The following is a 26,132-nucleotide window of genomic DNA, read 5'->3' as shown; positions in this document are numbered from 1 at the left end:
AGGAAAAAGCCAAGGAGTTGTCCGAGCTTGTCAGGAACCTCCTAAAACCAGGAAAGGTGTCTGTACATCAATGCACAAGAGTCCTGGGAAAAATGGTGGCTTCTTACGAAGCAATTCCATTCGGCAGATTCCATGCACGAATTTTCCAGAGGGATCTGTTAGACAAATGGTCAGGGTCGCATCTTCAGATGCACCAGCGGATAACCCTGTCTCCAAGGACAAGGGTATCTCTTCTGTGGTGGTTGCAGAGTGCTCATCTATTGGAGGGCCGCAGATTCGGCATACAGGATTGGATCCTGGTGACCACGGACGCCAGCCTGAGAGGCTGGGGAGCAGTCACACAAGGAAGAAACTTCCAGGGAGTGTGGACGAGCCTGGAAACGTCTCTTCACATAAACATTCTGGAACTAAGAGCAATCTACAATGCTCTAAGCCAGGCAGAACCTCTGCTTCAAGGAAAACCGGTGTTGATCCAGTCGGACAACATCACGGCAGTCGCCCATGTGAACAGACAGGGCGGCACAAGAAGCAGGAGTGCAATGGCAGAAGCTGCAAGGATTCTTCGCTGGGCAGAGAATCATGTGATAGCACTGTCAGCAGTGTTCATCCCGGGAGTGGACAACTGGGAAGCAGACTTCCTCAGCAGACACGACCTTCACCCGGGAGAGTGGGGACTTCATCCGGAAGTCTTCCACATGCTGGTAACCCGTTGGGAAAGACCAATGGTGGACATGATGGCGTCTCGCCTCAACAAAAAACTGGACAGGTATTGCGCCAGGTCAAGAGATCCGCAGGCAATAGCTGTGGACGCGCTGGTAACGCCTTGGGTGTACCAGTCGGTGTATGTGTTTCCTCCTCTGCCTCTCATACCAAAAGTATTGAGAATTATACGGCAAAGAGGCGTAAGAACGATACTAGTGGTTCCGGATTGGCCAAGAAGGACTTGGTACCCGGAACTTCAAGAGATGATCACGGAAGATCCGTGGCCTCTACCTCTAAGGAGGGACTTGCTTCAGCAGGGTCCCTGTCTGTTTCAAGACTTACCGCGGCTGCGTTTGACGGCATGGCGGTTGAACGCCGGATCCTAAAGGAAAAAGGCATGCCGGAAGAAGTCATTCCTACTTTGATTAAAGCAAGGAAGGAAGTAACCGTGCAACACTATCACCGCATTTGGCGAAGATATGTTGCGTGGTGCGAGGATCGGAGTGCTCCGACGGAGGAATTTCAACTGGGTCGATTCCTACATTTCCTGCAATCAGGATTGTCTATGGGTCTCAAATTGGGATCTATTAAGGTTCAAATTTCGGCCCTGTCGATTTTCTTTCAAAAAGAATTGGCTTCAGTTCCTGAAGTCCAGACTTTTGTTAAGGGAGTGCTGCATATACAGCCTCCTGTGGTGCCTCCAGTGGCACCGTGGGATCTCAATGTGGTTTTGGAATTTCTAAAATCTCATTGGTTTGAACCACTAAAAAAGGTGGATTTAAAATATCTCACATGGAAAGTGACCATGTTACTAGCCCTGGCTTCGGCCAGGAGAGTGTCAGAACTGGCAGCTTTATCTTACAAAAGCCCATATCTGATTTTCCATTCGGACAGGGCAGAACTGCGGACTCGTCCGCATTTTCTCCCTAAGGTGGTGTCAGCATTTCATCTGAACCAGCCTATTGTAGTGCCTGCGGCTACAAGTGACTTGGAGGACTCCAAGTTACTGGACGTTGTCAGAGCATTAAAAATATATATTGCAAGGACAGCTGGAGTCAGAAAATCTGACTCGTTGTTTATATTGTATGCACCCAACAAGATGGGTGCTCCTGCGTCTAAGCAGACGATTGCTCGTTGGATCTGTAGCACAATCCAACTTGCACATTCTGTGGCAGGCCTGCCACAGCCTAAATCTGTAAAGGCCCACTCCACAAGGAAGGTGGGCTCATCTTGGGCGGCTGCCCGAGGGGTCTCGGCATTACAACTTTGCCGAGCAGCTACGTGGTCAGGGGAGAACACGTTTGTAAAATTTTACAAATTTGATACTCTGGCTAAGGAGGACCTGGAGTTCTCTCATTCGGTGCTGCAGAGTCATCCGCACTCTCCCGCCCGTTTGGGAGCTTTGGTATAATCCCCATGGTCCTTTCAGGAACCCCAGCATCCACTAGGACGATAGAGAAAATAAGAATTTACTTACCGATAATTCTATTTCTCGGAGTCCGTAGTGGATGCTGGGCGCCCATCCCAAGTGCGGATTATCTGCAATAATTGTACATAGTTATTGTTAACTAATTCGGGTTATTGTTAAGAAGCCATCTTTCAGAGGCTCCTCTGTTACCATACTGTTAACTGGTTTTGATCACAAGTTGTACGGTGTGATTGGTGTGGCTGGTATGAGTCTTACCCGGGATTCAAAATTCCTCCCTTATTGTGTACGCTCGTCCGGGCACAGTACCTAACTGGCTTGGAGGAGGGTCATAGGGGGAGGAGCCAGTGCACACCACCTGATCGGAAAGCTTTACTTTTGTGCCCTGTCTCCTGCGGAGCCGCTATTCCCCATGGTCCTTTCAGGAACCCCAGCATCCACTACGGACTCCGAGAAATAGAATTATCGGTAAGTAAATTCTTATTTTATCATGCTATCACTTTAATGATGGTTCAAATCTCAGATATCTGCTGCTTTCACCCCTTCCTATATTGTGGGTATCCTTAATTCTCTTACGTCCTAGAGGATGCTGGGGACTCCGTAAGGACCATGGGGTATAGACGGGCTCCGCAGGAGACTTGGGCACTATAAAGAACTTTAGAATGGGTGTGCACTGGCTCCTCCCTCTATGCCCCTCCTCTAGACCTCAGTTAGATCCTGTGCCCAGAGGAGATTGGGTGCATTACAGGGGAGCTCTCCTGAGTTTCTCTGATTAAAAGAATTTTGTTAGGTTTTTTTATTTTCAGGGAGCACTGCTGGCAACAGGCTCCCTGCATCGTGGGACTGAGGAGAGAGAAGCAGACCTACTTAAGTGATAGGCTCTGCTTCTTAGGCTACTGGACACCATTAGCTCCAGAGGGATCGGAACGTAGGTCTCACCCTCGCCGTTCATCCCAGAGCCACGCCGCCGTTCTCCTTGCAGAGCCGGAAGATAGAAGCCGGGTGAGTATTAGAAGAAAGAAGACATCACAGGTGGCAGAAGTCTTCTGATCTTCACTGAGGTAACGCGCAGCGGTAACGCTGCGCGCCATTGCTCCCACACACAACACACACTGAGGCACGGATGGGTGCAGGGAGCAGGGGGGGGCGCCCTGGGCAGCAATATAAAACCTCTAGGCTGGCATTTTAGTATATATGGGCTGCAGAGGCAATATATATACAAATCCCACGCCAGTATTGTATTTTTGAGCGGGACCGAAGCCCGCTGCTGAGGGGGCGGAGCTTGATTCCACAGCACTGACCAGCGCCTTTTTCTCCACAGCACACTGCAGAGAAGCTGGCTCCCCGGACTCTCCCCACGGTGACAGAGGGCTTAAAAAGAGGCGGGGCGGAGGGGGGGGCACTTAATTTGGCAGTGAAGGTATATTGAATAATATTAAAGCGCTGTGTGTCTAGGAAATTGTTTTCCAGGGTCATTGGCGCTGGGTGTGTGCTGGCATACTCTCTCTCTGTCTCTCCAAAGGGCCTTATTGGGGGACTGTCTTCAGATTGGATATTTCCCTGAGTGTGTGGGGGTGTCGGTACGCGTGTGTTGGCATGTCTGAAGCGGAAGGCTCTTCTAGGGAGGAGGTGGAGCAAATGAATGTAGTGTCTCCGTCGGCAACGCCGACACCTGATTGGTTGGATATGTGGAATGTTTTAAATGCAAATGTGAATTTATTACATAAAAGGTTGGACAAAGCGGAGTCCAGGGAAAATGCAGGGAGTCCATCCTTGCCTTTTACTATGTCACAGGGCCCTTCTGGGTCTCAGAAACGCCCACTATCCCAAATTGCAGACACTGATACCGACACGGACTCTGACTCCAGTGTCGACTACGATGATGCGAGGTTGCAGCCAAAGTTGGCAAAAAGTATTCATTATATGATTATTGCAATAAAAGATGTGTTGCATATCACGGATGACCCCTCTGTACCTGACACGAGGGTCCACATGTTTAAAGAAAAGAAACCAGAGGTTACTTTCCCCCCTTCCCATGAGTTAAATGAGTTGTTTGAAAGGGCTTGGGAAACTCCGGACAAGAAACTGCAGATTCCCAAAAGGATTCTTATGGCGTATCCTTTCCCGGCTAAGGACAGGATACGGTGGGAATCCTCACCCAGGGTGGACAAGGCGCTAACGCGCTTATCCAAAAAGGTGGCGCTGCCGTCGCAAGATACCGCAGCCCTCAAGGATCCTGCTGATCGCAAGCAGGAGGCTACCTTGAAGTCAATTTATACACATACTGGTACCTTGCTCAGACCGGCGATAGCGTCGGCTTGGGTTTGTAGCGCTGTAGCAGCGTTGACAGATACCTTGTCTGCTGACATTGATTACCCTGGATAAAGATACCATTTTACTGACCTTGGGTCATATAAAGGATGCTGTCCTATATATGAGAGATGCTCAGAGAGACGTTGGCCTACTGGGTTCCAGAGCCAACGCCATGGCGATTTCTGCTAGGCGAGCCCTGTGGACCCGCCAATGGACGGGTGATGCCGACTCGAAGAGGCATATGGAGGTTTTGCCTTACAAGGGTGAGGACTTATTTGGGGAAGGTCTCACAGACCTGGGCCCTCATTCCGAGTTGTTCGCTCGCAAGGCGAATGTAGCAGAGTTACACACGCTAAGCCGCCGCCTACTGGGAGTGAATCTTAGCTTCTTAAAATTGCGACCGACGTACGCGCAATATTGCGATTACAAACGAGTTAGCAGTTTCTGAGTAGCTTCAGACTTACTCTGCCTGTGCGATCAGTTCAGTGCTTTTCGTTCCTGGCTGACGTCATAAACACACCCAGCGTTCGCCCAGGCACTCCCACCGTTTCTCCGGCCACTCCTGCGTTTTTCCCGGAAACGGTAGCGTTTTCAGCCACACGCCCCTGAAACGCCGTGCATCCGCCCAGTAACACCCATTTCCTGTCAATCACAATGCGAACGTCGGAGCGAAGAAAATGCCGTGAGTAAACTTACTTTCTTCATAGTAAAGTTACTTGGCGCAGTCGCAGTGCGAACATTGCGCATGCGCACTAAGAGAATTCTCACTGCGATGCGATGAAAATCTCCGAGCGAACAACTCGGAATGAGGGCCCTGGTTTCCACACCTACCGCAGGTAAATCCGCTTTTTTACCTTATGTTTCCTCACAGCCAAAGAAAACGCCACATTATCAGATGCAGTCCTTTCGGTCGCATAAATCCAAAAGAGGACGGGGATCTTCCTTTCTCGCCAGAGGTAAGGGCAGAGGGAAAAAGCTGCCAGCTACAGCTAGTTCCCAGGAGCAGAAGTCATCCCCTGCTTCTACTAAATCCACCGCATGACGCTGGGGCTCCGCTGAGGGAGCCCTCCCCTGTGGGGGCACGTCTTCGACTTTTCAGCCATGTCTGGGTTCAATCACAGGTGGATCCCTGGGCAATAGAAATTGTTTCCCAGGGTTACGAGCTGGAATTCGAAGATGTGCCTCCTCGCCGGTTTTTCAAATCGGCCCTACCAGCTTCTTCCCCAGAGAGGGAGGTAGTGTTAAGTGCAATTCAAAAACTGTGTCTTCAACAAGTGGTGGTCAAAGTTCCCCTGCTTCAACAGGGGACGGGGTACTACTCAACCCTGTTTGTGGTCCCGAAACCGGACGGTTCGGTCAGACCTATTCTGAATTTAAAATCATTAAACCTATACTTGAACAGGTTCAAATTCAAGATGGAATCGCTCAGAGCGGTCATCGCCAGCCTGGAAGGGGGGGATTATATGGTGTCTCTGGACTTAAAGGATGCATACCTTCATGTCCCCATATATCCTCCTCATCAGGCGTTCCTGAGGTTTGCTGTACAGGATTGTCATTACCAATTCCAGACGTTGCCGTTTGGACTTTCCACGGCCCCGAGGATTTTCACCAAGGTAATGGCGGAAATGATGGTGCTCTTGCGCAAGCAGGGAGTCACAATTATCCCGTACTTAGACGATCTCCTGATAAAAGCGAGATCGAGAGAACAGTTGCTGAACAACTTGTCACTCTCCCTGAGGGTTTTGCAGCAGCACGGCTGGATTCTCAATCTACCAAAGTCACAGTTGGTTCCAACGACCCGATTGCCTTTCTTAGGCATGATTCTGGACACGGAACAAAAAAGGGTTTTTTCCCGATGGAAAAGGCCCTGGAACTCCAGAGCTTGGTCAGGGACCTGTTGAAGCCGAAAAGGATGTCGGTCCATCAATGCACTCGAGTTCTGGGAAAGATGGTGGCGTCTTACGAGGCCATTCCCTTCGGCAGGTTCCATGCGAGGACTTTTCAGTGGGACCTTCTGGACAAGTGGTCCGGGTCCCATCTACATATTCATCAGAAGATCAGCCTGTCCCCCAGGGCCAGGGTATCTCTCTTGTGGTGGCTGCAGAGTACTCCCCTTCTAGAGGGTCGCAGGTTCGGCATTCAAGACTGGGTTGTGGTGACCACGGACGCGAGCCTCCGAGGATGGGGAGCAGTCACACTGGGAAGAAACTTCCAGGGAATGTGGTCAAGCCAGGAGGCTTGTCTACACATCAACGTACTGGACTTGAGGGCCATATACAATGGCCTCCGTCAAGCGGAGAATCTTCTTCGCGATCTACCGGTTCTGATTCAATCAGACAACGTCACAGCCATGGCTCATATAAACCGCCAAGGCGGGACAAGGAGCAGAGTGGCAATGGCGGAAGCCACCAGGATTCTGCGCTGGGCGGAAAATCACGTAAGCGATCTGTCAGCGGTATTCATTCCGGGAGTGGACAACTGGGAAGCAGACTTCCTCAGCAGACACGATCTCCATCCAGGAGAGTAGGGCCTTCATCAAGAAGTCTTTGCAGAAATAGCAAGTCTTTGGGGACTTCCTCAAATAGACATGATGGCGTCACGCCTCAACAAAAAGCTTCTGAGGTATTGTGCCAGGTCAAGGGACCCTCAGGCAGTAGCAGTGGACGCCCTGGTGACACCGTGGGTGTTTCAGTCTGTCTATGTGTTCCCTCCTCTTCCTCTCATCTCAAAGTATTGAGAATCATAAGACGAAAAGGAGTACAGACAATTCTCATTGTTCCAGATTGGCCTCGAAGGGCCTGGTATCCGGATCTGCAGGAATGCTCACAGAAGCTCCGTGGCCGCTTCCTCTCGGAGAGGTACTGTTGCAACAGGGGCCCTGTCTGTTCCAAGACTTGCTGCGTTTGACGGCATGGCGGTTGAACGCCAGATCCTAGCTAGGAAGGGCATTCCGGACGAGGTCATCCCTACTCTGATAAAGGGTAGGAAGGAGGTGACAGCGAAACATTATCACCGTATCTGGAGGAAGTATGTCTCTTGGTGTGAAACCAAGAATGCTCCTCCGGAAGATTTCCATCTGGGCCGTTTTCTCCACTTCCTACAGACTGGGGTGAATATGGGCCTAAAATTAGGCTCCATTAAGGTTCAGATTTCGGCCCTATCCATTTTCTTTCAGAAGGAATTGGCTTCACTCCCAGACGTCCAGACTTTTGTGAAGGGAGTGCTGCATATCCAGCCTCTTTTTGTGCCTCCAGTGGCACCATGGGACCTTAACGTGGTGTTACGATTCCTTAAGTCTCCCTGGTTTGAGCCTCTTCAATCCGTGGAATGAAAGTATCTCACTTGGAAGGTGGTCATGTTGTTGGCCTTGGCATCGAAGGCGAGTGTCTAAGTTGGCGGCTTTGTCTCATAAAAGCCCCTATTTGATTTTCCATGTGGATAGAGCTAAGTTGCGGACTCGTCCTCAATTTTTGCCTAAGGTGGTTTCATCTTTTCATATGAACCAACCTATTGTGGTGCCTGTGGCTACGCGGGACTTGGAGGATTCCGAGTCCCTTGATGTGGTCAGGGCTTTGAAAATTTATGTAGCCAGAACGGCTCGGGTTAGGAAAACCGAGGCACTGTTTGTCCTGTATGCAGCCAATAAGGTTGGCGCTCCTGCTTCTAAGCAGACTATTGCTCGCTGGATCTGTAACACGATTCAGCAGGCTCATTCTACGGCTGGATTGCCGTTACCAAATTCGGTAAAGGCCCATTCCACTAGGAAGGTGGGCTCTTCTTGGGCGGCTGCCCGAGGCGTCTCGGCATTACAGCTTTGCCGAGCTGCTACTTGGTTGGGTTCAAACACCTTTGCAAAATTCTACAAGTTTGATACCCTGGCTGATGAGGACATCATGTTTGCTCAATCTGTGCTGCAGAGTCATCCGCACTCTCCCGCCCGTTTTGGAGCTTTGGTATAGTCCCCATGGTCCTTACGAAGTCCCCAGCATCCTCTAGGACGTAAGAGAAAATAAGATTTTAAACCTACCGGTAAATCTTTTTCTCCTAGTCCGTAGAGGATGCTGGGCGCCCGTCCCAGTGCGGACAAATTCTGCAAGGCTTGTATATAGTTGTAGCTTACATAAGGGTTATGTTACAGTTGAGATCAGTGTTTAGCTGATACTGTTTTGTTCATATTGTTAACTGGTTGTGTATATTCCATGTTGTACGGTGTGGATGGTGTGGGCTGGTATAAATCTTGCCCTTAGATTAACAAAATCCTTTCCTCATATTGTCCATCTCCTCTGGGCACAGTTTCTCTAATACCCCTTTTCCACTAGCTCAAAAAACACGGGTAAATGCACGGGGGCGCGCATTTACCCGTGTTTTTGGCAAGTGGAAAAGGGTCAACCCGGATCAAGTGACCCGTGAATCCTACCCGGCTATTTACCTGGGTAGGACACGGGAATGATCCGGGTAGGGTTCTAGTGTAAACGGGAGCCGTGTCGATGCGACACGGCTCCCGTTTACACTGTATGGAAGGGCGGCGCTGGGAGATCATGTGATCTCCCTGCGCCGCCCCTGCCGCGTCACTAGAAGCGTCACCAACCCGGCATATGCCGGGTTGTGACTGCTGATGGGAAAGGGGACGAGCACGGGTCGCAGCAGGGGGCAGCTCCCGTGTCAGGCTCCCGGCTGCGACCCGTGATCGTAAGTGGAAAAGGGGTATAACTGAGGTCTGGAGGAGGGGCATAGAGGGAGGAGCCAGTGCACACCCATTCTAAAGTTCTTTATAGTGCCCATGTCTCCTGCGGAGCCCGTCTATACCCCATGGTCCTTACGGAGTCCCCAGCATAGCCTACCGTATAATGTGGAGAATCACAGCCACTTTATTGGGGGTATCCTGTAGATAGAGCCAGAGCCCCCGTTCAAATTGTCAGGTACAACCGTCAGATGGCGCTGACTGTGGTGGTGGTGGGGGGTCAGTAGTTGGCGTGGCAGGGACCCAAATATCTTACTGAGCACCGATGTCAGGGAGCTGCCGTCTTGTTTAGTGAAAACACAACATTTAGACAAGCCCAGGCCCCGCCCCGAAAATCAGCTCAGCTGGGGAGTATGTAAAGTAGTAATCACACAGCTCCATTCATTCTTGTTGCATGTGAAGCAAACAGGGCTACTAGTACAACTCTGCTATCTAATATAACAGAAGGGAGGGGGCAGAGAGCAGGAGGGAGGAGACATAGAGCAGGAGGGAAGGGGTGGACTGTAGGGCCCTCTCCCTCCTGCTCTCCGATTCCTTCCTCATACTCTCGGCTCCCTCCCTTCTGTTATCTTAGATAGCCCTGTCACTAGCCCTGTCTGCTTCACATGCAACAAGAATCAATGGAGCTGTGCAAAGCATATTCCGCAGTGCTTTACAGAGAATATTTAGCCATTCACATCAGTCCCTGCCCCAGTGGATACCAGTATATTTTTGGATTGTGGGAATAAACCGGAGTACCCAGAGGAAACCCACGCAAGTACAGGGAAAATATACACACAATTAGGCCATATCAACCTCTCCATGCTGCCACTGCCAGCAAAACGGAGTCCGAGGATACAGCCATTGCCTTTTGGCATGCTCAAACGGAGTTGACTTACCCCCCCCCCCCCCCCCCCCCGCCCCGTTTTTTTTTTACACGCTCCCTCAAATGCCTGCAGCATGCCAATCATCTAACAGTACATATAAGGGAAATGGGGAATAAGGATGTCCTCTGCACTAGAGAGATACTGATATTTTTCATTTTGTTGAAAAATTCCCCAAATTTTATGATTGCAAAAAGTTTTATTATCATTCCTCGTAGGGGGTGCTGCCTTAGACAATAAATTACAGAACAACACAGGACAGAAAAAGATTGTCTCTTTTGTTGGCGCACTTAGAAAAGAAGAGAAGATTTTACATTTACTTTTACTATAAGTATGTTGTGTTAAAATATAACTTTTATTAATACTAGCTTAAAAACTTGCAATTGAGAAACATAAATGTGGAAAAATGTGTATATTCGTGTAAATTTTGTGAATAAATTCAATAGTGTGAACAAATAAAAACTGATTCACTGTGCCTGAATTTTCTGCTCCATTAATTGTATCATGAATTTTCAGTTGGAGAGTAATGGGTATTGCACAATAACTGTATGTAGGGTTGGGTAGCATGAACTTCTCACATATAGGCGGCAAGAAAAGGTGTCTAAAGTCACATAACAATAAGTGATGTAGAAATAGATTGATAAATGTTTTATTTCTTAAAGGACACACTGGGATAGTCCCACAACTATCTTTTATTTAATTCCCATTATTTATTGCGAAATCTGCCTATGATATTGTGGTTATCTGGACCGGTTGCTACTGACTACTGACATTGTTGTACCATAGTTTGGTTATTCATGTATAAGATGCGGAGCTCGCATTTTTGAACCTACCATTAATCAATTGATATAAGTGCAGTGGCAATCAATAAGCACATTGTATACACATTGGGGGTAATTCCAAGTTGATCGCAGCAGGAATTTAGTTAGCAATTGGGCAAAACCATGTGCACTGCAGGGGAGGCAGATTTAACATGTGCAGAGAGAGTTAGATTTGTGTGTTCTATCTGCAATCTAATTTGCAGTGTAAAAATAAAGCAGCCAGTATTTACCCTGCACAGAAATAAAATAACCCACCCAAATCTAACTCTCTCTGCACATGTTATATCTGCCTCCCCTGCAGTGCACATGGTTTTGCCCAATTGCTAACTAAATTTCTGCTGCGATCAACTTGGAATTACCCCCATTGGTCGGTGAGAGGGAATTGTCTATAATTTTCATTTAAACCTATATGGTTAAAAATTACTATATTAAGGACTGCAATGGGGGTATACCTTTTTTAACCCTTAATACCAACAATTTCTGGGATATAGCTGCCGACCATATCAGGGGACAGGCAATATAGCCATTGCGTTCCCAGATCGCATTCCAGATACAATAACTACTATAGTATTCACAGAGAATCCGGATGCGGGAACAGCAGCAGCCGTCTATATTTAAATATCCATAAGCATAAGTGTCTACCTGATATGGGAAGGGGCGTATAGGACCTTTTTGCAAAATTGACGTGACATAAAACAGTTGAAATAACATATTATTCAGGGACCAATATTAAGCAGACTTGGACAATCATCTGCGGCCCCATTATACATGAATAACCAAACTATGGTACAACAATGTCAGTAGTCAGTAGCAACCGGTCCAGATAACCACAATATCATAGGCAGATTTCGCAATAAATAATGGGAATTAAATAAAAGATGGTTGTGGGACTATCCCAGTGTGTCCTTTAAGAAATAAAACATTTATCAATCTATTTCTACATCACTTATTGTTATGTGACTTTAGACACCTTTTCTTGCCGCCTATGTGAGAAGTTCATGCTACCCAACCCTACACACAGTTATTGTGCAATACCCACTACTCTCCAACTGAAAATTCATGATACAATTAATGGAGCAGAAAATTCAGGCACAGTGAATCAGTTTTTATTTGTTCACACTATTGAATTTATTCACAAAATTTACACGAATATACACATTTTTTCACATTTATTTTTCTCAATTGCAAGTTTTTAAGTTAGTATTAATAAAAGTTATATTTTAACACGACATACTTATAGTAAAAGTAAATGTAAAATCTTCTCTTCTTTTCTAAGTGCGCCAACAAAAGAGACAATCTTTTTCTGTCCTGTGTTGTTCAATCATCTAACAGTGCAGCACATGCACACTACAGCTCTGGTGCATGCACAGTCCCGAAAACATCTCTCAATTGCGACCAAATCGGGGGGCTGGGCCTGAATAAGCCCCAAATACAATGTTTCAAAATATATCATACATTACAAAAAATCTTTAAATTGACAAATTATAATAAAGTTTGTTCAGATTATGAGACAGTTAAATGGTTAATGACAACTTTAGTGTGGAGATTATATAGAAGTTGTTCCATGCCATAACTCTGTTGTATTAAAATACTTGGAAATTGTTTTATAGACTGTTATAATTGATAGAGAAGTTTTTTCTCTTACTTCCTAGTGCAGGGTGGGGGACCTTTGGCCCTCCAGCTGTTGTTGAACTACATATCCCTGCATGCCCTGCAACAGTTTTAGCATGGCCAAATAGAAAAACTGTTGCAGGGCATGCTGGTATGTGTAGTTCAACAGCTGGAGGGCCAAAGGTTCCCCACCCCTGTCCTAGTGGATACTGAGGAACTGTACTTTAGTACCTTGGGGTATAGATCGGGTACACTGGAGTCTGGCACTTTAAAACCTTTATTGTGTGTATGTGTGTGTGGCTCCTCCCTTCTATGCCCCTCCTACCAGACTCAGCTTAGAAAAATGTGCCCAAGGAACCGGGTGCATTTCTCTGGAGCTCCAGAGAGTTCCCTTTAATTTTTGTTTTAGTTTATTATTTTCAGGTAGTCCTGGTTGGCATCCAAGTTACCTGCTTCGTGGGACTTAGAGGGGACACCGAACCAACCTCCTGAGGGTTAATGGTTCATAGTCTCAGCTGACAGGACACTGAGCTCCTGAGGTGCTGATCACACATCGTTAGTATGTATGCCCACGCCAGCAGCTAGCCGCCACCCTCTAACAGATGCCGAAGATTGAGGTGCGGTGAGTGTTACACCAGGGTCCGGGTTAGCGGGTCCCAGGTGCAGTTTTGGCAGCATATCGCGCGGTGGGGACCCACATATCGCCGTCACAAGCCACGAGCTGCAGTGCCCGCCGCAGACAAAACTGTCTCAGTGCTCGTGCCCCGCAGTGCTCACTTCCCCTTTGGGCTTGTCTGTGCTGTTATCTATATGAAATATACACATGGCCAATATAATAATGTGAGGCACCGCGCGCCATTGCAAGGGGCGGGGCTTCCCGGAGCGGGACCAAAAAGCGCTGCTACACTTTTATCAGGTTATACCAGTGGTTCCCAAACGTTTTTTAATCATGGCGCCCTAGAGTATTAGATTTTTTTTCACGGCACCTCTAGGCCAAAAGTTTCTTTGAGAATTTTAGAAAACAATAAGTAAATTATGTTTATGTGTCACCGTTTGTTTTTGTTTTTTTTTAGTGTGTTGTGGGACCACCAGCACTGGTTTTGTCTATTACTTTGACCAAAAATAGTTTGAATTGTTCCTGGATCACCAATCTAAGGCACTCCTGCTAGTGTCCTGAGGCACCCCAAGGTGCCTAGACACACAGTTTGGGAACCACTGGGTTATACACACTTTTTTACACACTGTGCTGCTGTGTTCTGTGTGCTGGTCTCCGCTCCTCAGTGTCACTCCAGGGGCTTTCTAGGGTCTGTGTGGGGATGTTTTCCAGTGAGCTGTGCTATATTACAGTTGTGTCAAGATGTCTGTTGACATGGTTCCCTCATGTGTGAGCAATGTTCCTTATCTCCTCATGGACACGGTTCACAGGCACCTGACTATCTAGATACCTTTAAAAGCATGACTCAGAATGTTAATTCAGAATTAGCTGTAGCTAAAAAGTAGAGACCGGTGTTAAAACAGTCTGTTGATTATATGGCAAAAGCAGCAGATACCAGAAAGTCTTCTCAGCCCCCTCTGTTGGTTTCACATAAACGCTCACTGCCACAGGTGCTCCAGTCTGATTCTGATCAGCCCGATGTGGATGATGATGATGATATGGATGAGGACAGCTCTCTGTCCGCAGGGGTGGAGGTCCTCATTTTTCCTGTAAGAGAGGTTCTTAACATATCGGATTAGGAGTCAGAACCAGATGAGTAGTTGTACTTTAATGTTAGACCTAAGACCTCAGTAACTTTTTCCTTTGTCTAAAGAGTTAAACTCCCTGGCCAGGGAAACATGATTAAACCCTGGTAAGAAATTTTAAATTTCTCAGAGGTTTTTAGCAACCTTTCCCCTACCAGCTGAGGACAGGAAGGTATGGAAAAAGACCCCGTCAGTTGATACGTCTGTATCCAGACTGTCTAAGAAATTGGTACTGCCGGTGCCAAGGGCTATATCACTAAAAGAGCCGGCTGACTGTAAAATTGAGACCACTCTCAAGGCAATTTATACGACAGTGGGCGTAGCTCAGCACCCTACAATAGTTTGTGGGTGGATTTCCAGGGCAATGGTCAAGTGGTCCGATAATATTATTAATGGATTAGACAATTTGCCCCAGGATGAGGTCATTACTCTGCTGCAACACATACAGGATGCTGCAAATTTTATGAGCGAAGCTATAAAGGAATTGTGTAAGATAAATGGCCGCATTACTGCTATGGCAGGTTCGGCACGCAGAGCTCTGTGGTTGTGTCAATGGTCAGCGGACGCTGATTCCAAAAAGGGTGTTGAAAATCTTCCCTTTAAAGGTGATGACTTGTTTGGGGACAAATTAAATAAATGGATCTCCCAGGCAACGACGAGTAAGTCTACCTATCTGCCATCGGCTGCGCCACCTGCTAGACGTTCTTACACAGGACCCTCCTTGCAGTCCTTTCGTGTGGCAAGGGTCAAAGGCAGGGGCCGAGGGGTCTCCACCACTCCTAGAGGATCTCATGTTAAGTCCCGTAAGACTGCATCTGCTACGTCCTTGGACCAGACTACCGGATCCCCTGCCGCTAAGCGTTCCGCGTGATGGTTGGCCCCAGCAGCAAGGCGACTTTCAGGTGGGTGCTCGCCTTCAACACTTCGCCCACGTGTGGGCGAAGTCCTGCCGGGATCCTTGGGTGAGGGACCTCATTTCCCAGGGATACCGGCTGGAATTTCAAGCACTTCCTCATCACAGATTTTTCAAATCGGGCTTACCAGTTTTGCCCGCTGCAAAAATAACTTTGCAAGAGGCAATTTAAAAACTTTTACGGACAGGGGTGGTGGTTCCAGTACTTCCTCCGTTACACAAAAGGGGGTTTTACTCCAGTCTTTTTGTCGTTTCAAAACCGGACGGTTCGGTGCGACCCATTTTAAACCTGACGTTTCTAAACCCGTATCTGCGGGTGTTCAAATTCAAGATGGAATCCCTGCGGGCAGTGGTGTCCGGTCTGGAGGAGGGGGAATTCTTGGTATCCCTAGATGTCAATGATGCTTATCTACACATTCCCATGTGGCACCCTCATCAGGTTTACCTCAGGTTCACCATCTTGGACGACCATTTCCAGTTTCAGGCCTTGCCCTTTGGGCTGTCCACAGCTCCGAGGGTCTTCACCAAAGTCATGGCGGAGATGATGCTGCAACTGCACAGGATGGGAGTCAACATAGTCGCCTACTTGAACGATCTCCTGATAAAGGCTATGTCCAGGAAGCGTCTATTGCACAGCCTCGATCTGACAACTCGCCTGCTTATGGATCATGGGTGGATCCTAAACTTCCAGAAATCTCACCTGGAACCAACCCAACGTCTCCAATTCCTGGGAATGATACTGGATACAGTGGGGTAAATTTACTAAGCTCCCGATTTTGACCGAGATGCCGTTTTTTCATCAAAGTGTCATCTCGGTAATTTACTAAGCACTAATCACGGCAGTGATGAGGGCATTCGTAATTTTTTGCAAGTTCAGGTAAAAAATTACGAATGAATACACCATCGGTCAAAACGCGGCTGTTTAAGTATGAATCTCGGTCATTTACTAAGAAGTGCAAAGCAAAAAAAGAACAAACACTGCCGTGAAAAATTACAACTCGTAAAAAAGTGCTAAAAAAAAACAGACCTGCTTTTTTTATTCGTGATTGGATAGGCATGCACGGATCCATGAGATCCGTGCATGTATATCAGTGGGAAGGGGTGGGAAAGTGATTATTTTTTCAAAAAAAATTGCGTGGGGTCCCCCCTCCTAAGCATAACCAGCCTCGGGCTCTTTGAGCCGATCCTGGTTGCAGAAATATGGGGAAAAAAATGACAGGGGTTCCCCCATATTTAAGCAACCAGCATCGGGCTCTGCGCCTGGTCCTGGTCCCAAAAATACGGGGGACAAAAAGAGTAGGGGTCCCCCGTATTTTTAAAACCAGCACCGGGCTCCACTAGCTGGACAGATAATGCCACAGCCGGGGGTCACTTTTATATAGTGCCCTGCGGCCGTGGCATCAAAAATCCAACTAGTCACCCCTGGCCGGGGTACCCTGGGGGAGTGGGGACCCCTTCAATCAAGGGGTCCCCCCCCCCAGCCACCCAAGGGCCAGGGGTGAAGCCCGAGGCTGTCCCCCCCCATCCAATGGGCTGCGGATGGGGAGGCTGATAGCCTTTGTTGTAAAAGAAAAGATATTGTTTTTAGTAGCAGTACTACAAGGCCCAGCAAGCCTCCCCCGCATGCTGGTACTTGGAGAACCACAAGTACCAGCATGCGACGGAAAAACGGGCCCGCTGGTACCTGTAGTACTACTACTAAAAAAATACCCAAAAAAAGACAAGACACACACACCGTGAAAGTATAATTTTATTACATACATACACACATACATACATACTTACCTTAAGTTCCCACGCAGGTCGGTCCTCTTCTCCAGTAGAATCCAAGGGGTACCTGTTGAAGAAATTATACTCACGAGATCCAGGGGTCCAGGCTCCTCGGGAAATCCAGGGGTAATCCACGTACTTGACAAAAAAAACAAAACGGTGTCCCGACCACGAACTGAAAGGGGACCCATGTTTGCACATGGGTCACCTTTCCACGAATGCCAGAAAGCCACTTTGACTTCTGTCTAAGTGGGTTTCTTCAGCCAATCAGGGAGTGCCACGTTGTAGCACTCTCCTGATCAGCTGTGTGGTCCTGTCCTCACTGACAGGCAGCACACGGCAGTGTTACAATGTAGCGCCTATGCGCTACATTGTAACCAATGATGGGAACTTTCTGCCCTGCGGTTGACCTAAAGTGACGTCACCGCTGAGCTGAAAGTTCCCATCATTGGTTACAATGTAGCGCATAGGCGCTACATTGTAACACTGCCGTGTGCTGCCTGTCAGTGAGGACAGGACCACACAGCTGATCAGGAGAGTGCTACAACGTGGCACTCCCTGATTGGCTGAAGAAACCCACTTAGACAGAAGTCAGAGTGGCTTTCTGGCATTCGTGGAAAGGTGACCCATGTGCAAACATGGGTCCCCTTTCAGTTCGTGGTCGGGACACCGTTTTGTTTTTTTTGTCAAGTACGTGGATTACCCCTGGATTTCCCGAGGAGCCTGGACCCCTGGATCTCGTGAGTATAATTTCTTCAACAGGTACCCCTTGGATTCTACTGGAGAAGAGGACCGACCTGCGTGGGAACTTAAGGTAAGTATGTATGTATGTGTGTATGTATGTAATAAAATTATACTTTCACGGTGTGTGTGTCTTGTCTTTTTTTGGGTATTTTTTTAGTAGTAGTACTACAGGTACCAGCGGGCCCATTTTTCCGTCGCATGCTGGTACTTGTGGTTCTCCAAGTACCAGCATGCGGGGGAGGCTTGCTGGGCCTTGTAGTACTGCTACTAAAAACAATATCTTTTCTTTTACAACAAAGGCTATCAGCCTCCCCATCCGCAGCCCATTGGATGGGGGGGGACAGCCTCGGGCTTCACCCCTGGCCCTTGGGTGGCTGGGGGGGGGGACCCCTTGATTGAAGGGGTCCCCACTCCCCCAGGGTACCCCGGCCAGGGGTGACTAGTTGGATTTTTGATGCCACGGCCGCAGGGCACTATATAAAAGTGACCCCCGGCTGTGGCATTATCTGTCCAGCTAGTGGAGCCCGGTGCTGGTTTTAAAAATACGGGGGACCCCTACTCTTTTTGTCCCCCGTATTTTTGGGACCAGGACCAGGCGCAGAGCCCGATGCTGGTTGCTTAAATATGGGGGAACCCCTGTCATTTTTTTCCCCATATTTCTGCAACCAGGATCGGCTCAAAGAGCCCGAGGCTGGTTATGCTTAGGAGGGGGGACCCCACGCATTTTTTTTTGGGATTTTACATTGTTTAATTAAAAAAAAAAAAAATAAGAACCCCAGCACGGATCACACAGATCCGGCCGAGATTGATTGTAAAAAAAAACGGCAGTGTTTTGCTAATCACTGCCGTAAAAATAGGTAAAAAAAAACGAATGACATCGACATCGGAAGAAAAGAAAAACCCGAATACGACAGCTTAGTAAATCCATCGTAATCAATTCAAAAAGTTGCAGTTTTACACTGTCGATGTCATTCGTGATTGAACTTTGACCTTTTTTCGGAAATTACGAATCTTAGTAAATTTACCCCAGTGTCTCAAAAGGTGTTTCTTCCGATGGACATCGCCTTGGCTATCCAGGCTTTGGTCCGCTCAGTGCTCCATCCTCGCAAGGTGTCCATACATCTTTGCATACGTTTGCTAAGCAAGATGGTTGCTGCTTACGAGGCAGTCCAATACGGCAGATTTCATGCCCGGCCATTTCAGCTGGATCTGCTGGACAAATAGTCGGGGTCTCACCTTCACATGCATCAGGAAGTGACCTTATCTCCGAAAGCCCGGATTTCTCTATTTTGGTGGCTACAAGTTCCTTCCCTGGTGGAAGGCAGGAATTTCAATATCCAGTCATGGATGCCAGCCTCCGGGGTTGGGGTGCTGTGACCCAAGGGGCCCAGTTCCAGGAAATATGGTCAAGTTCAGGAATCTACTCTGCTGATAAACGTCCTGGAAGTCAGGGCAATTTACAATGCCCTTCTGCAAGTTTCCCATTTCTTGAGTGATCGGGCGATCCAGGTTCAATCGGACAACGCCACGGCGGTGCCATACATAAACCGACAAGGGGTAACAAGAAGCAGAGCAGTGATGCGAGAAGTGTCAATAATCCTCCTCTGGGCAGAGGCCAACGCAAGGGCCATCTCAGCCATATTCATTCCAGGAATAGACAACTAGGTAGCGGACTTCCTCAGCAGACACAACCTCCATACGAGGGAATGGGGCCTACATCCCCAGTTGTTTCAACAGTTAATTCACCGGTGGGACTGTCCGCAGATTGATCTGATGGCTTCTCATCTCAGCAAGAAGCTATATCGTTACTTTCTTGTTCATCCACTAGGGGTCAATGGAGTACTCTTGGGATATGGACGGTGCGTAGCAGGGAAGGCACATTTAAATATTTAAATGAGCAACCCTCCTCTTCCTTCCTCCATACTCCCAGGATCCTCAGTGTTTTTTATGTGCCTCAGGGAAGCACATCATGAGCTGAAAGCTCAATTTTTTATTTTACTTTTTACACTTTTATTTTTGATTTTGATTTTACAGACAATACCTTCCCCACTTACTAAGAAGTGTGGGTCCGGGATTGTACTGCCTCCAGCCGCTGCTGACACATGGGCGCTTGTAGGAAAAGCACGGCCGTGTCAGCCAGGCAACATGCGGTCCCTTCCCCACTTACAGAGAAGTGAGGGTCCGGGATTGAGCGGCCATCTCCTCCACATGTACACGCTGGGTGGAGGAGATTTCAGAGGAGTCATATTTTTTCTAACAGGCGCTTTCAGCGCTGCTGCCGCAAGACGAAGGAGGAGGCTACATGCGGTTAGCTTCCACAGCTTCCGCAAGGTTAGTGCACTCCCCCAGTACTGCACGCTCCCAGACACACAGCAGGTGCTGGGAGCGTGGTCTTCCGCCGCTGGCCGCCCGCTCCATGCTCCCCGCTGGCCGCCGCTACGGACACCACGATGGCCGCCCGCTCCATGCTCCCCGCTGGCCGCCGCTACATACAGTCAGGCCGCACGTTGTGCTCAGCGGTCGCGCACTGATCACAGTGCGCTCCCGCTGCCCGCTATTCAGCCCAGCCGCGGACAGACAGGCTGCCGTCGCTGGGCTTCTGCATCCGTCCCCCGCTGCTCTCCGGCTCCCTTCCGCTAGCTATGTCAGTGGGAAACGGGAGAGCACTATGGCTGCACATGGGGAATTCGCGGGACACAGGGGGGGGATGATTATACCCGATGTGTTGTGGTGGCTTAGTGGTTAAAGCGCCTGTCTCGTAAGCAGGAGAGTATCTCATATGTACAGGTCCCGATTGCATGCATATGTTATGGATAATATGCATATGTTGTAGTATCTAATATATGCATGGTGATTTATTACAGATGTATAGATGGCATGTAGATGTTGTAGTATGTCATATATACGTAGGAAGTATATTACATATGTATATCTTGCAGATATAGGCGGTAATATGTAATGTATACCTGATCTGTTGTGACTAACATTACTGTAAGTTGGAAATTGATTTGTATTGTTTATTTTTTCTTATGCTCTGGTTTCTCTTCGGAACGAACAAATCTTTCGCCTTTTACTAAAGATTTCCGTGGAGAGGAGCAAAACTGAGTTTTATCTCAATTTTTGCATGTCCCATCTGATTGAAGTTAATAAAAATAAAATAACATATGGTGGAAGCACATGGCACTACGCACATGGCTGGACACCATTTTAACTCAATTTCCTGTTTCTTTATCCAGGACATGTTTCTGCGGTCCTACAACACTTCCCCACTAGAGAAGCAGGGGTGGTGTTAGGAATTTTCTGTCACAGGAAGGTATGCAGCAATACTTTTATAGTTTATGTACACGTTACTTAAGATATCTAAGGGAATCCACGTGCACAGTGGGAATACCAGTCCGCATCGGACATCTATACTAATCCTATTTGGGCGGCTACATCTAACTGTTTATAACAAAGTCACATACTCTTCTGGAGGGTCATGTGTTCTCTGTGGGAGCGCTGCGGAGTGTGTGTGCGCTGTGTGAATGGCTGATGATAAATATAAATAAATAGTACCCATCAGAGGGCGCATGCTAACATCGGCTGTGTGGTACAAAACGATTCAATGCCAGACGCAAGGTTCTAAGTTTTAATGCCACTAAGGAACCTATTTCAAATGCAAGCGTTTCTATAAGATAGAACGCAGCGAGCGCCTGTGCGGGTATGTGTGTGTGTGTCCATTGTTCTAATTCTATTATTAAGCCATTCACTATACCAGAGTCTATGACAACATTTCTGGGTGTCAAATCTTTCCAGGTCCCACCTACAACTACACTTAATGACTAGTCAGAGTGGACATTCAAGCTATGCTAAAGGCAATGTCTATGCTGTAGTTGGTGTTTGGGTTACCGACGTTATAGTCGCATAAATAACGTAGTTAATAGCCAGTTCTGGCCTCAGAACAGTTTCGACGGCTTGTTACTCACATTGGTATATCGCCTGAGGATTTCCGCATGTCTGCTATAGATGTCAGCCATGTTAGTTCTCTTTGTGGTTGACGGACGCTTTGCGTGGCCTTACGCGAAAATGTGTTATTTACTCCTAAATTAAGAAGTTAAAGTTTTCACGCTCCAGCATGAGAGTCTATTTACAGTTCTTACAAGGAAAACTGCACCAGGGTTCAAATCTTTTAAACCTCAGTCTTTTCCAGTAGGTCCTACAACACACGACATGACTACACGTGGTCGAGAAGGTGGTTTAATTGTCGTTCGGACACAACGGCTGCTGTCAAGCCAATGGCATGGCAAGTTTTTAATTGCCTTGTTCCTTCTTTTGGGCGAGCATTTCTTCTGATGTCTCATTCGACATTATTACTCAAATCCACAGATCTGCGGTAACATAATTAGTGTCAATCACACATAGAGTTCCATTGTCTACCACCTTTGCGGTGGTTTGTCAAGGCTAGATCCAAAACTAGCCAACCTGTGTCAGAGGACACAAAGGGCAGCTCTATAGACCGCTATTCAGTCTCTCATAGATTCAAGGTTATTTCAATTTTGTTTGTAGTACCGCAGCCGGCCGACTGTTATATTCCATATTAAACCGAAAGAGGCTCAATCAGTGGAATTCATGCGATCAGTGATTGCAGGTTTACAACCACTGTAATCATATTCTCCCTAAAAACTCAAGGATGCGTTCTTACGCGTTCAAAATTTTGCCACTACATCTGGCATACTTAAACGTTGGCAGTCCACCATTCAAGCTCTCCTGTTTGGTTTCTCATCAGCGCCTCGGGTTGTCACAAGGCTGATGTCTGTGATAAGTTATTCTCAGATCCCGGGTGGTGATAATGGTTCTGTGCTTAGATAACCTTCTACATCACAGCTCCAGTTCGACAAAGACTCCTAAATACATTACTAACGTACAATGTACTGGTTCAGCACGGTGGGATTGTCAACTTCAAGAAATCACATCTAAATTCGTCTCGACGACTTCAATTCCTGGGAATGATTCTCGATACGGTAGATCAAGGAATTATCTACCAGAACAGAAAGTACAGAGTATTCGTCATCTGGTACCACGCACAGTCTTGGTACTTTTGTGCATTCGCCTCTTAGGCACAATGGTGACGGCTTTCGAAGCGCTTCAGTTCGGAAGTTTTCACTCACGTCCTTTTCAACTGGATGTGCTCGCACAGTGGTCGGGCTCGCATCTGCAGACTCACCACAGGGTGAGGTTGTCGCCACGGGTCAGAGTATCTCTACTCTGGTGGCTCAAGGTACACAATCTAACCGCAGGAAAACGATCCGGCGCCTGGAATTGGATAATTCTAACGGCGGACGCGAGCCTCAGAGGTTGGGGAGCTGTAGTTCAAAATTGTCAGCTCCAGGGTCTCTGGGCGGATCACGAAAGATTGCTGTCTATAAATGTCCTGGAACTCCGGGCAATTTACAGTGCGCTACGGCAAGCAGTGCACATGCTTCGGTCTCAGACTGTCTAGGTGTAGTCAGTCAACGCGACGGCGGTCGCGTACATCAACAAACAAGGAGGAACGAGAAGCCGCGTGGCAATGCGGGAAGTAGCTCGAATCCTCAATTGGGCCGAGCATCACCAAGTGATATTGTCGGCAGTGTTCATTCCGGGAGTGGACAACTGGGAGGCGGATTATCTCAGCCGTCGGGATTTTCATCCGGGAGAATGGGCATTAAATCCAGAAGTGTTTCACATGCTGGTCCAGAGGGGGGGTTACCCTCAAGTGGACCTGATGGCATCTCGCCACAATCACCAAACGCCCCAGTATGTGTCCAGAACGCGATATCCAACGGCAGGGGCGGCGGATGCTTTCACAATCTCGTGGCCGTACAGCCTCATGTATCTATTTCCACCGTTCCGCTCCTCCCTCGGTTGCTAAAACGGATCACAAGAGAGGCCGCCACAGTCATACTAGTAGCGCCTCATTGGTCTCGGAGAGCTTGGTTCTCGGATCTCCGCGGACTACTCGCAGACGATCCTTGCCGCTCCTACTACGTCTGGACCTGTTACAACAGAGTCCGTTCCTTTACCCTGATTTAGCGCGGCAGCGTTTGACGGGGTGGCTGTTGAGCCGCCCTCTTAAGTAGGGACGGCATTCCAGAATCGGTTATACCAACCATGTTACGTGCTAGTAAGCCAGTTACGGCAGCTCATTATTACAGAGTTTGGCGTGCCTATATAGGTTGGTGTGAAGCTCGGAAGTTTCAGACATCATCTTTCAAGTTATTCCGTCTTTTGTTATTTCTGCAGACGGGGTTAGATGGAGGACTGCGTTTATCTACACTAAAGGTTCAGGTATCTGCTTTGTCAATTTACTTTCAAAGACGTTTGGGCTCTATTGCCGTCTGTACACACTTTTCTGCAAGGTTTCCTCAGAGTACAGCCTCCATTCATTCCACCTACAGCGCCATGAACTTGATTCTGGTTTTAGATTTCTTACAGTCTTCATATTTTGAACCCTTTCAACAAGTGGATATTAAGTTTCTCACTGGGGAAACTATTTTTCTTCTAGCCTTAGCTTCGGCAGGGCGTGTTTCAGATTTGGGTGCCTTGTTATGCAAGCCACCGTATTTGGTGTTTCATGATGACAGAGCGGAACTTCGGACAAATCCCGCTTTCTTGCCAATGGTAGTGTCATCTTTTTCACATCAGTCAACCAATAGTAGTTCCTGTGTTAACAGGAAAGTCTGGAACTTTGGATGTGGCACGCGCATTACGCGTTTATGTATCCCGAACGTCTACAGTTCGTAAGATGGATACGTTGTTGGTTCTCTATAATACTGCCAATATGGGTTGGCCAGCTTCTAAGCAGACCTTATTCAGATGGATTAAACTGACCATACGTCAGGCTTACCTTTATGCTAGGTTACAGCCGCCTACATTAGTAACAGCTCATTCCACACGTTCTGGGGGTACTTCATGGGCAGCTGGTCGTGGGGCTTCTACGACGCAGCTTTTCCGTGCAGCTACATGGTCAGCAGTGCACACGTTTGTGCGCTTTTACATGTTTGATACGTTTGCAGCATCAGCTTCTAGCTTTGGTCGCCTAGTGTTACAGGTGCCAAACAGCTCTCCTGCCCACGGGGGAAGCTTTGGTACGTCCCAAGAGTACTCCAGTGACCCCTAGTGGATGAAAAAGAAAATAGGATTTTGGTACTTACCAGGTAAATCCTTTTCTTTGAATCCATAGGGGGCACTGGATGCCCACCCAGAGCAGTTTTACCTGGTTTGTGGTAAGTTCAGGGGATCTTATGGTAACACATTCTCACCGACTGGTTCAAAGTTTCAAGTTCTATCGGTTATGGTGTCATCTGTTTAGTTGTCAGTAACGTTATGTGTCAACTTTATTGTTGTCCGTTATTTTATAATGTTATATGTAATTCTCCATTGTTCACTTCTCTGTCGCTCCTATTCGGCTCAGTAAAAAACACTGAGGACCCTGGGAGTATGGAGGAAGGAAGAGGAGGGTTGCTCATTTAAATATTTAAATGTGCCTTCCCTGCTACGCACCGTCCATATCCCAAGAGTACTCCAGTGCCCCCTATGGATTCAAAGAAAAGGATTTACCTGGTAAGTACCAAAATCCTTTTTTTCCAGAACAAGGAATCCGTAGGCTGTAGCAGTGGATGCGCTGACGACGCCATGGACGTACCAGTTGTGTACCTGTTCTCTCCTCTACCGCTAATCCCAACAGTTCTAAAAGACTAAGAAGGGAAAGCATTCAGGCAATTCTAATTGCCCCGGATTGTCCTCGACGGGTGTGGTACTCGGACCTCCTAACCATGACTCTGGAGGATCCCTGGCCTCTACCGCTCCAAAAGGATCTTCTTTAACAAGGTCCGTTCGTGTATCCAGACTTATAGCGGCTACGTTTGATGGCTTGGAAGTTGAGAGGGAGATTCTAGCAAGAAAGGGTCTTCCCTTCCGGGTTATTTCCGCCTTGGTCCAAGTCAGGAAGATGGTGACGTCAAAACATTATCATCGTATTTGGAAGAAGTATGTTTGCTGGTGTGAAAGTAGAAAGGTGTCTCACGTGGAATTTAGAATTGGTCGTTTTCTACTTTTCCTGCAAGCGGGTGTGGATATGGGCCTACGTTTAGGCTCCATCAAAGTCCAGATTTTGGCGCTCTCTATTTTCTTCCAGAAACTTGCATTGTTGCCGGAAGTTCATACTTTCCTCAAAGGAGTTCTTCATATGCAACCGCCTTTCGTACCTCCCACGGCTCCATGAGATCTCAATGTGGTTCTGTCCTTTCTTCAATCTGACTGGTTTGAACCCTTACATAGGGTGGAGTTAACATTTCTTATCCGGAAAACGGTGATGTTATTAGCATTGGCGTTTGCAAGACATGCCTGTATTGGGGGGCCTTATCCTGTAAGAGCCCTTATTTGTTTTTTTATGAAGACAGGGTGGAACTCGGGACCTGTCCTTAGTTTTTGCTAAAAGTGGTTTCAGCTTTTCATGTCAATCAACCCA

General features: G+C 47.6%; 1 protein-coding gene and 1 non-coding gene across 6 annotated transcripts in view; both read left to right on the top strand.

The window, feature by feature from the left end:
• LOC135006096 (uncharacterized) overlaps nucleotides 1–26,132 on the top strand; it is a 227,549-nt gene that overhangs the window by 47,952 nt on the left and 153,465 nt on the right. The window lies entirely within an intron of this gene.
• On the top strand, nucleotides 20,674–20,789 carry LOC135054103 (U5 spliceosomal RNA). Its single transcript, XR_010243356.1, has one exon. It is a non-coding gene; the product is annotated as a U5 spliceosomal RNA (small nuclear RNA).

Source organism: Pseudophryne corroboree, chromosome 2, assembly GCF_028390025.1.
Source record: "Pseudophryne corroboree isolate aPseCor3 chromosome 2, aPseCor3.hap2, whole genome shotgun sequence".
NCBI lineage: Eukaryota > Metazoa > Chordata > Amphibia > Anura > Myobatrachidae > Pseudophryne > Pseudophryne corroboree.
This window is presented reverse-complemented; position numbering and strand designations above follow the sequence as displayed.